The sequence below is a fragment of the Erythrolamprus reginae genome, chromosome Z (genome assembly GCF_031021105.1).
Source record: "Erythrolamprus reginae isolate rEryReg1 chromosome Z, rEryReg1.hap1, whole genome shotgun sequence".
Lineage (NCBI taxonomy): Eukaryota > Metazoa > Chordata > Lepidosauria > Squamata > Dipsadidae > Erythrolamprus > Erythrolamprus reginae.
Window position 1 is genome coordinate 59,857,432 of NC_091963.1, and position 12,321 is coordinate 59,869,752.

Genomic DNA, 12,321 nt, shown 5'->3' on the forward strand with positions numbered 1-12,321 from the left:
GCTTTATTATTTATTAGATTTGTAAAAGCTCCTTTCAATTTAAAATATCACATTTGATAGAAAACCGGAAGTCCTCGAAACCCCACCTCCGGACTTCCGTTGCCAGCAAAGCGCCCATTTTTGCACTGCTGGGATTCCCATGCTGGGAGATGGTGTTTCCCATGGAGGGGAGCCTCAGGGGAATTCCAGCAGCGCAAAAACGGGCACTTCACTGGCAACAGAAGTCTGAAGGCGGGGCATCCCAGTGGCAGCGGCTTGGGTTTGTAAGGTGAAAATAGTTTGGAAGAAGAGGCAAAAAAATCTTAAACCCCGGATTTGTATCTCGAAAAGTTTGTATGACGAGGGGTTTGTAAGACGAGGTATCACTGTACAGTAATACCTCGTCTTATGAACTTCCTTCCTGGATTCCACGTTTTGGCCGGCCAGGAAGGACGTCTTCGTGATGTCAAAGCTCCACCCATGGAATTCCCTATTGGGATTCTCCACCACCGTTTGAGCCTCCTGACCGGCCGACCGGCTGACAGCTCCGCGGCTGTTCTGGTAAGGTGACAGCCGGGCGGCGGGGCTTCTTGGCAGCCACCCAAACGCTGAACCTGAACTTTTGCCGAACTTCCAGGTTCAGCGTTCGGGAGAACGCCGAGAAGCCCCCCGGCTGTTTCAAAAGGCGACAGCCGGGCGGCGGTGCTTCTTGGTGGCCTTACGAATCCAAACGCTGAACCCGAACTTTTGCCGAACTTCCGGATTCAGCATTCGGGCGGCGGGTTCGTAAGGCAAAAAAAGTTCGTAAGAAGAGACAAAAATTTTCCGAACCCTGGGTTCGTATCTTGAAAAATTCATATCACGAGGTACTACTGTATTTTAATATTGCAGACTTGCAGTATTATAAGTGATACTGATATATAACATTTTTAATTAAGTGGGTACATTGAATAAACATAACTTTGAGTTTCAAATAACACTGATTTCATTGTCTTGGGTGACATCTGTGAAAAAAATTCAGGTGCTCATTCATGAAAGTGTGCCTGAGCATCTGGTCTAATCCGGACTCAGTAGTAGGCCTTCGTTAGATCTAACTTGGTGATAAGCTACCCTTTTCCCAAGGTCACAAATGGGCTATAGGTAACAGACCTCGTTAAGTCCCCAGAAGTTGATGCATAAGTGTAGAGGCCCATTTTCTGTGAACAATACAGGCGCCATCACGGAGACGCTCTCCCATCTCCAATCTCACTGGCTCCATGATGTGGGTAGCCAGACACCTCCCCCCACCAAGCACCGAGCCATTCATTTGTTCGAACCTAATGGGTTTGGGCATCCTCAGCGCCCATTTCCCAAGTCACTAATCACAGCCTGGCTTATGAAACACTGGGTATACCCGGAATCAATCAAGGCACCATATCTCTCCCCCCCCCCCCCAAGCTGCCTGGGGTTTTGATGAATGGACAAATGGGCTTACTTATCATTGGATCCTCTGGTCTGCTGTCCTCACTGTTATAGAACACCAGAGGGACCCTCCCAGTCACTGAAGATCCCCCTTCTTTCCCGCCTGCTTGTTAGTTGCTCATTGTTGCCGCCTAGGGGTCTGTAGTGGGTATGCTGTGGCCCTCCCGGGGTTGCTGTCTTGTGGCTATGGTTTCAGTTTTGGTCACTGTGACCCTGATGCCCTATGCTCCATTGTCCAGTGGCTCAGTTTAGTGGCATGGGAAACAGCCTAGCACTGGGTGACTGATCTACTCTGTGGGTCCCAGGATGTTGGAGCTGGGCCTTGCTATGCCTATCAGCATTGGCCTTTCCATGGGTTTCTGGGGCTTGTAATCCAGAGTTCAATTTGATGACTGCATGGAACCAGTCTTGCAGCTGATGTAGAAGAACCCAATAAACACAGGCTTGATGGATATCACAGTCCAGCCCTACACTGAAATGATGGACCAGTAGATGCTCCAGTCACAACCACAGCTTACCAGAGACCTGATAGAACTTCTGGACATACTTCTTTGCCGGCTGGCCTTGTTGTTTTAGCGACAGGAATTTCCACTCTGCCTATTGTGCCCAAGTCCCATCCCTGAACCAGGCCCTCAGTCCTCTAGGAAGAAGCCCACATTCATCAACTCGCTGGCATGCTCGCTGGGTAAATCCGCCACCCACTCAGTGTCCTCACTGTCCAACACTGCCATCACTATTACAACCATTGCCAACTGCAAGGGGTTGAACCATGTGTAGTGGCTTATGACCTGGCTGAGGAATAATAATAATAACAATAATAATAATAATAATAATAATAATAATAATAAAATAATAACAATAATAATAATAATAATAATAATTAATTAATTAGATTTGTATGCCGCCCCTCTCCGAAGACTCGCAGTTGGGGTTCTTGTGAAAAGAAGCCTGCAGTTGCAGTGGGGGCCATGTCTCCTGCTGGGCCAATATCCCAGTAGCCACAATGGGCCCTGATCTGCTGAGCATGGACCTTGGACTAGAGTACGACAGGCTGGCTGTTGGGCTCCTGGATAGTTCGTCTATGGAAGCACTGTGCATGGATTGTTCCAGGTGCTACATAAGATCACCAGCAAGGACCCCTGTTCCCAGGGTCTTGGCCATGCTGCATAGTGGGAGAGGTTTGATGCATGGTCTAAGCACAATTTCTTTACTGCAGATTGAGATCAGCAAAACAATATCAATCATCCAATTTCTTAATATACTTTAATTTTCATGTCTCTCAGCTGCATAAAAACCTTTGGTAGCTTATAATTTTAAAAAAAACAAATATCAAAATAAAAACGCAGGCTATTGAAAAACAACATGGTTTCTTCCCTTTGGCAAGAGTGGTAGAAATTTGAGGAGGGATGATTGATTATAAATATGGATTGACTATGCAATGATAGTAAAAGATATATTTAGATGTTGTTTAATATTACGATATATTAATTTGTAAAATTGAATTAGAATTTTAGATCTATATAGAATTGCATAGTTAAAATTAATGAAAGATACATAGGATAAATAAGGGATTTATGATATGTACTGTACAATTTTATGACTTTGCATTATGAATTTAAAATATACTTGGAAATGTAGAAGATTGATGAAAGTTAATAATAATAAATGCTACGTGCCTGAAAATTAATTGAGCTTGGAAATATTGAATGAAATTATAGAAAGGTATAATTTATGGAAATATATTAATTGATGCATTGGTGTTCAGATAGATTTTCATAGTATTACTAGATTAATATAATACTATGATAAATATTTAAGAAATGAAGATTTTAAAGCATGGATTTATTAATAGTTGTGTTTTTGGTTTTACTGGTTGTTTTAGTTTTAATAGTAATAGATTTTGGTTTTGTTTTATTAATTTCTTTTAATAAAAAAGGATTTCCCCCCTATTTATTTATTTATTTATTTATTTATTTATTTATTTATTTATTCATACATACATACATACATACATACATACATACATACTTCTATGTCACCCAGTTCCAAAGGGACTGCCGCTCAGACACTATACTTTTCCGCCCACACCGAAAAAAATTAGAGGGAACATTGCTTTGGACCCTACCCCATGTCCATCCGGCTGCCCACACCCACTGGTAACAACCATCCAGCGACGTTAGTGCTGCTCTTGTCTGGCTGCTGTGGTAGCTACCTGGGCCAAACCAAGTTTGGCCACTGGCAAGGGTTCTTGCTTCCCGGAACAATTCACCAGGTGGCACGTGGCCACTGTGGAAGGCTGCTGAAACTGACAGCTGGACAGTGCTGAAACTGACAGCTGGACAGTGCGAGTTCAGCGGAGAATGCCTCGGTTGTTTGGCGCTGTCAGATGTCGGAATGCCACCGTCAACCTGTTGCCAAGCTCATTGCTCCTGCTACCCCCCCCCTCAAGGTATTGTGAGCCACGGGCTGGGGCTCAATGGATCATATTTCAGTCATATTTCAGGATAGTTAAATATTTTGAATGTAGATAATTAGCTAGAAAGGAAGAACAATACTATTACTGATGACAGGAGATATGAAGCATGCAGTGGCACACATTCAATCATCCTTGACCTGATAATCACTAATACTGAAAGTATAGTCAAGGAAATGACTAAGGGGCGTACATAAGTGCACTGGTGTGCCTTTCGTCCCCTGTCCAATTGTCTTTCCTTTCTCTCACTTATATATATTTCTTTCTTTCATATATCGTCTCCTCTAAGTTCACTTTACCCTTATATATATTACTACATGTCTATTTTTCTTCCTATGTATTTGTGTATTGGACAAATGAATAAATAAATAAATAAAAATAAAATAAATGGAAATTGTAGGATTATCAGAGGAAAATAACTTATGGAAATACCCCATGTAATGCTGAAATTCTTTAAGGAAAACTACTGTGGAATGTAGTGAAACATAAATCTTATACTTCAAAAATACAGCAATTCTAATGAACTTAAAATGTTATTCCTGTCTAAATTCTTATCATATCTAGAAATGTAAGATATTTGTAGGCAAAGTTGTTGTTATTGTTGTTGTTATTATTAATTAAATTTATATGCTGCCCCTCTCCAACATATAAAACATATAAAAACATACAATAAAAACAGTATACAACGAGATATGATTAATTAAAATTAAGAATTACATTAAAAAAACTAAAAAAGCCTATTAGCATACACTTGTCCATTCAAACAAGCCCACTATATATTCATTGTCCAGCGGGTAGAATCTAATGACCCCAAGCTTGGTCTTTAGACTCTTACGGAAGGCAGGGAGGGTGGGGGCAACATGAATCTCTGGGGGAGTTGATTCCAGAGGTCTGGGGCTCCCATAGTGAAGGTTCTTCCCCTGGGTCCTGCCAAGTGACATTATCTAGTTGACGGGACCTGGAGAAGGCCGACTCTGGGACCTAACCGGTCGCTGGCATTCATGCGGCAGGAGGTAGTCCTGTAAGTAATTTGGTCCCATGCCATGTAGGGTTTTATAGGTCATAACCAACACTTTGAATTGAGTCTGGAAACCAATTGGTAGCCAGTGCAGACCATGGAGTGTTGGAGAGATGTGGACACGTCTGAGTAATCCCATGACTTCTCGCGCAGCTGCATTCTGCACAATTTGTAGTTTCTGAACACTCTTCAAAGGTAGCCCCATGTAGAGAGCGTTGCAGTAATCGAACTTTGAAGTGATAAGGGCATGAGTGACTGTGAGTAGAGACTCCCTGTCCAAATAGGGCCGCAACTGGTGCACCAGGTGAACATGGGCAAACATCCCCCTCGCCACAGCCGACAAATGATGTTCCAAGGTCAGCTGCGGATCAAGGAAGACGCTCAAGTTGTGGACCCTCTGAAGGGGTCAGAAGTTCCCCCTCCCTTAGGGTAATGGATGGATGGATGCAAGTGTTCCTGGGAGGCAAAACCTACAGCCACTCCATCTTGTCGGGGTTGAGTTTGAGTCTGTTAGCACCCATCCAGACCCTAACATCCTCCAGACACCGGCATATTACTTCCACTGCTTCACTGAGTGGACATGGGGTGGAGATGTATTGCTGAGCATCATCAGCATACTGATGGTAACTCACCCATGCCCTCGGATGATCTCACCCAGTGGTTTCATGTAGATATTAAACAGCAGGGGGGAGAGCACCGACCCCTGAGGAACCCCACAAGGGAGCACCAGGATAGAGGATAAACCCCTATCCTGGGCCCACCAGAGATAATCCGTCAGTGCAATCAAAGCAGTTTCTGTGCTGTAGCCGGGCTTGAATCCTGACTGTTGAGGGCCTAGAATAATTGGCTTCATCCAAGGACCATTGGAGCTGGAGCAACACCACCAATAGTTGTTAAATACAGCTGGGTCCAGGGAAGGCTTCTTAAAGAGAGGGCGCACAAGTGGGTCCTTGTAGGGAGCTGGAAAGGACCCCTCCCTGAAAGAATGATAATTATTTAACTTGGCATGAATTTATCAAAAATAGTTTTTTTCAGATTAATTTTATTTCAGATAATTTCTTAAATATATTAGTAGATTAGATGCCGTGACAATTAAATGAGTAAAAATTTGAAAATTGAACTCTCTATTCATTAGTGTTGTTTCATCAGACTGGAATGAAAATAGCCAAGAAATCCTATGAAATTGTTTTTGAGTTTATCTGGACAGAAACCCAATTTTAAAAATATAGGTAATAATTGCTTGATTATGGTATGGGAGGAAGTCACTACAGACACATGGGTCAGGGAGATAGTAAAATTCGGAATTTCTCTCCACATACCTCCCCCAATGTCTTTCATCATGTGTCCTCTATCAAGCGACCAAACCAAGCAGTTTCTCATGGAACTGGCCCTAAGTCACCTTCTGGACATCCAGGTGATCCAAGCGGTTCCAGTGGAGCAACGCAGACAGTGGTTTTATTCCCTCCTGTTCCTTGTTCTAAAGACCTCGGGAGGATAGAGCACTAATCTCGACCTCAAAGTATTGTGCCACATTACCTACCAACAGTTCAAAATGCATTCTTAGACCATCTTAGTGAGCATAAGAAAGGGCAATTTCTTCACATTGGTGGACCACATGGTTCAAGTCCTCCACAAATGGTTTCTCCATTATTAGGGAGAAAAGCCAACTAGTTCCAATGACTCGGTTGCTCCATTTGGGGGCAATCATAGACTCTATAGAGGGCATGGTCTTCCTGTCCAAGGAGCATCAATCCAGCCAGAGTTGGTGGCTTGCATGCACCAACTCCAGCCAGAATTGGCAGCTTGCATCTGCATAGTTATTCTGCTCCTGCTTTTCCAGCTATTGGGAAAGATGATCCCCACCGTCTCTATCATCCCGTGGGCCTGCCCCAACAGCAGAAGTCTGCAGTGGTTTCTTCTTCCACATTGTCATTCGGTCACTACATTGATGGATGTCGCCAGCCATTTCCAGGGGATCCCTATTCAGGGAACCACAGTATCTGACCCTAATAACCGATCCCAGCCTCTTGGCCTGGGGACCACTCCTGCAGTCTGTTACAGTGCAGAGACAATGGTTTCAGACAGACTTGAGTGACAATATAAATTGACTGAAGCTCCGGGCAATCCATCTGGCCCCCCTCCTTTTTTTTGAAAATTTTTATTGGTTTTCAAATATAATTTAAAACAGACAAATGGATAACAACAAAAGACAGACACATTAAACAAAAACAACAAAATTATAATATCAGCAGATACTCACTATTTTTGCATTGCTACATCAGATATTTCATTCAGTCATTAAAATATACATATTAATTACAGTAATATTTGTATTATTTCATATACTCACAAAATCCCTGTTCTAATCATTCATATTTACATATTTATATTCCTTATTTTACTAATCTTTATATATAATTTCTAATGTTTTGATTTCTATTTCTTAACTCAATCCATCTGTGCCATTTTGCCAATATTTCATGATGCTCAGAATCTTTTTGGCCCCTTAATTCCAGCGTCAGTTTCTCCATTTCAGAACAATTATGTATTTTATTAATTATTGTTTTTTCTGAGGGGGTTTCTGTATTTTCCCAATATTGGGCAAAGGTAATTCTGGCCGCAGTTGTTATATGTAATATTAGATATTTTTCAGCTTTTCTATATTGCTTTTTTCTTATTCCCAATAAGAACAGTTCCGGTAAGAATTCTGCCTATAGAGGGCATGGTCTTGGTAACCATTTGTGGATTTTCGTGCAGAATTTTTTCATCTCAGAAAGAACACAACCACCATGTGTGGAAGAAGGTGCCATTTTTTTTACACTACCAACAATTTGGGCTCAATTCTGCATATATTTTAGCTAATTGGATCGGTGCCAAATACCATCAATAACACATTTTATAATAATTTTCCTTATAAGATACTGATTTTGATATTTTAAAATTTCTATTACATATTTGTTCCCAGTCTGCCAAGTGAATATTATAACCAATGTTCTGTGCCCATGTCACCATAGGCACTTTTACCACATCTTCGGGTCTTTCATATTGTAGTAAATAAATATACGGTACATTTTAGAAATGATTTTATTTTCAGGTCCAATTAGAAGTTTATCTAGTATACTTGTCCTTTTTATACATGGATTGTATTTGACTATGGCCACCAATCAATAATTATATTTTGAGCACCTATTTCTGCTCTAGTTTTTAATTTCCCAGTCACATCCAATATATCTTTATAGTCTTTTATTTTCTCTTTATCAAGTACATTCAGATACATTATAGCTTCCATTACTGATAACTAGTTTGGTATTTTATAGAAATGCTTTCTTTTTATTTCTGCCCATACTGTAATAATTGCATCTCTGATTAAGTGTTTCCTAAAGTAGGCTGGGATTTTCCTTTCAGTGTGCTAGCCTGTTTCTAGGTCATGTCCTTCTAATGTCAAAATTCTGTTGTTCAAATTAACCCAATCTCTAATTCAAGCCAATGTTGCTGCAATTTGATATAATTTCCAATTTGGCGTACTAAGACCTCCTCTACTTTTAGTATCTTGTAAATCGGTCTTTTTTATTCTTGTTTTTTTATTTTGCCAAATAAACTTTTTTGTCATTTTGTCTAAGGTTGTAAAATATTTTCTGTCTAGTTTAAGTGGAACAACTTGAAATAAATATAATAATTTTGGGAGTATATTCATTTTAATTATTGCTATTCGTCCCAACAGTGATAATTGTAAATTCCCCCATTTTTAAAAATCCAATTCTATTTGTTCTAACAATTTTTTATAATTATTTTCTTTTATTGTGGAACATTTATTTGTTAGGTATATCCCTAAGTATTTAAGTTTCTTAACTATTTGCAAATACAAGTCTCCTCCCAGCTCTACTTGTTGTTGCACTGTCATATTTTTCTTTAATACCTTAGTTTTTTGTTTATTAATCTTGAGGCCAGCTACTGAGCCATATTTTTTCTAGTTTTTGGATTAAGCATGGGCATGACTCTCGTGGCTCTTCTAAGAAAAAACCCAAATCGTTGGCAAAGTCCTGCAGTTTATAAGTCTCCTTTTTGACTGTTGTTCCTTTGATTTCTGTATTATCTAATTTTATTTAACAACACTTCCAATGTCAATATGTAAAGGAAAGGAGATAAAGGGCACCCCTGCCTAACTCCTTTCTGAATTGGGAATACTTTTGTCATGTCTCAATTTATTAATACTTTGGCAGACTGGGAAGAATATGCTGTATCAATCATTCCTGTAAATTTGTTGCCAAATTCCATTTGCCTAATTAGTAATTTCATGCATTGCCAATCTACATTGTCAAACGCCTTTTGCGCATCCAGGAAGACAGCAGCCAGCTGTTGTGTATACTCCCTCTCAGCCTGGGGAATGCTCGGATTCGGAGGGAGAGAGTGATTTAGAACTTGTCAAGTTACCTGATTTAGAGGCAGAGGAGAATGTTAGCGAAGAAGAAGAAGAAGAACTTGACATAGAAATGAGTTCAGATGAATCAAACTGGCAGGATTGGAGATGGGTTAATCCCCACTTCAGACGCCAACAGAGACTATTAGAAGAAGTCAGAGGGAGGAGATTTTAGAGTATTTTAGAGTGTGAGGAATTAATTAATTAATTAGCTCACATCCAGGAGTGAATGGAAAAGAAGATTGCTTACATCAACCTTGTCCAGCCAAGATGGTTCCTCCCAGTTAAACTCTGGCATGTAAGCTACCTATTGTGTGATTTATAACCTGTTTTATGGCTTGTTTCGCTAGCACTGATTAGCCTATAAATTTTAGAATGACTTGTGGAATGCCTTGAAGTAATTACTTAAATAAACTGCCTAACTACTCAAGAGGAAAATGAGAATGAATTGTACTGGACTATAGCAGTTGTGTAATGAGGAGTGAAGGAAATAAAGAGAAGCTTTGCTATTTTTTACAAAATAAAGATGTCTAGCAAGCAATAATTCCAATTATTATCTGAACTAGCCTGAAACCAGAACACCACCTGCCTTTCTGGATGCGCTTCATAGTATTCAAAAATATTAATGACTGTTATCAAATTTGTTCTAATTTGTCTTGCTGGTAGAAATCCATTTTGGTCCGAATGTATATTTTTGTTCAAAATTATTTTTAGTCGTTCTGACATGATTCTCATAAATGTTTTATGATCAGCATTTAACAATGAGATTGGCCTATAATTTTGAATTAAATTTGGTTTGGCACCTTCTTTCAACAATGTGGTGATATATGATTCTGTCCAGGATTTTGGAATGTTCCCCTCTAATAAAACCTCATTATAAATTCTTAATTGTAATTCCATTATTTCTTCTGTAGTTACTTTATAAAACTCTGCTGAAAATCCATCTGGTCCTGGTGATTTATTCTTCTTCTGTCTTTGAAGCACATTTCTCATTTCCTCCATTGTTATGTCTTTATTTAATATTATTCTATCTTCTTTTATTTTAGTGATGTTTGTTGAAGGTATTCCTTTCCCCCCCTTATTTCTTGTTTATATAATTTTTCATAAAACTTCACGTCTTTGATTTTTTTCATCACTATTTTGCAAATCCCCATTCTTATTTTCCAATTGATGTATTATTTTATTTCCCTTTTCTTTTTTGATCTTATATGCTAACTATCTTCCTGGTTTGTTTGCATTCTCAAAATATTGATTGCTTATTTTGTAAATTTAAGTTCCTTTAAATACTCTCTTTGTTAAATTATATTCAATTTATGTTTAGCTTCCATTAATAGTTCCTCCATTCTTCCCTCTCCCAGTTTATTTTGCAATTGAATTTCTAACCTTTGGATATCCTTTATTATTTCATTATATTCTATTATTTTTCTTTATTTTGCTTTGCAGTACTGTACAGTGGAACCCCGACATACGAAATTAATTGGTTCCGGAAGGAACCTCGTATGTCGAAGAGCTCGTAGGTCGAAGCATTGTTTCCCATAGGAAACAATGGAAAAGTGATTAATGCGTGCAAGCCCGAGGGCTGAGGGGAAAAGACGTCGGCTGAGGGGTGCCCGGTGCTTCGGAGCCGGCATGGGGGGGGGCTTTCCATGCTGGCTCTGATCTTTTCAGATAGGCGCGCCGATTCTCCGCTCACTCCGGGTGAGCGGCGAATCGGCGCATCTGTTTAAAAAGATCGTAGCCGGCATGGAAAATCCCCCCATGCCAGCTACGAGCTTTTCAGGCAGGCGCGCCGATTCTCCGCTCACTCCGGGGTGAGCGGCGAATCGGCGCGCCTGCCTGAAAAGCTCGTAGCTGGCATGGGGGGATGTTCCATGCCGGCTACGATCTTTTTAAACAGATGCGCCGATTCGCCGCTCACCCGGAGTGAGCGGAGAATCGGCGCGCCTGCCTGAAAAGCTCGTAGCTGGCATGGGGGGATGTTCCATGCCGGCTACGATCTTTTTAAACAGACGCGCCGATTCGCCGCTCACCCGGAGTGAGCGGAGAATCGGCGCACCTGCCTGAAAAGCTCGTAGCTGGCATGGGGGGATGTTCCATGCCGGCTACGAGCTTTTTAAACAGATGCGCCGATTCGCCGCTCACCTGGAGTGAGCGGAGAATCGGCGCGCCTGCCTGAAAAGCTCGTAGCTGGCATGGGGGGATTTTCCATGCCGGCTACGATCTTTTTAAACAGACGCGCCGATTCGCCGCTCACCCGGAGTGAGCGGAGAATCGGCGCGCCTGCCTGAAAAGCTCGTAGCTGGCATGGGGGGATGTTCCATGCCGGCTACGAGCTTTTTAAACAGACGCGCCGATTCGCCGCTCACCCGGAGTGAGCGGAGAATCGGCGCGCCTGCCTGAAAAGCTCGTAGCTGGCATGGGGGGATGTTCCATGCCGGCTACGAGCTTTTTAAACAGACGCGCCGATTCGCCGCTCACCCGGAGTGAGCGGAGAATCGGCGCGCCTGCCTGAAAAGCTCGTAGCTGGCATGGGGGGATGTTCCATGCCGGCTACGATCTTTTTAAACAGACGCGCCGATTCGCCGCTCACCCGGAGTGAGCGGAGAATCGGCGCGCCTGCCTGAAAAGCTCGTAGCTGGCATGGGGGGATGTTCCATGCCGGCTACGATCTTTTTAAACAGACGCGCCGATTCGCCGCTCACCCGGAGTGAGCGGAGAATCGGCGCGCCTGCCTGAAAAGCTCGTAGCTGGCATGGGGGGATGTTCCATGCCAGCTACGAGCTTTTCAGACAGGCGCGCCGATTCTCCGCTCACTGCTAAAAGCGGAGAATCGGCACGCCTGTCTGAAAAGATCGCCACCGGTCCGGTGGGGTTTTGCAGCAACCTCCGAGCCCAGGTTGCTTGGAGGTTGCTGCAAAATCCCACCAGACCGGCGGGGATCTTTTCAGACAGGCGCGCTTTCTCGAAAGGGCG

The 12,321-nt window shown here is 41.9% G+C and overlaps 1 protein-coding gene across 15 annotated transcripts in view; it reads left to right on the top strand.

Annotated features, from left to right (window-relative positions):
• EZH2 (enhancer of zeste 2 polycomb repressive complex 2 subunit) overlaps positions 1–12,321 on the top strand; it is a 143,715-nt gene that overhangs the window by 11,588 nt on the left and 119,806 nt on the right. The window contains exon 1 of one of the 15 annotated variants that reach the window (XM_070727906.1): positions 7,680–7,734. The exons of the other annotated variants lie outside the window; for them this stretch is intronic. The gene's annotated coding sequence lies outside the window, so the exon portion shown is untranslated. Of the gene's footprint in view, positions 1–7,679; positions 7,735–12,321 lie in introns of those variants that run through there. 15 annotated transcript variants of the gene reach the window in all.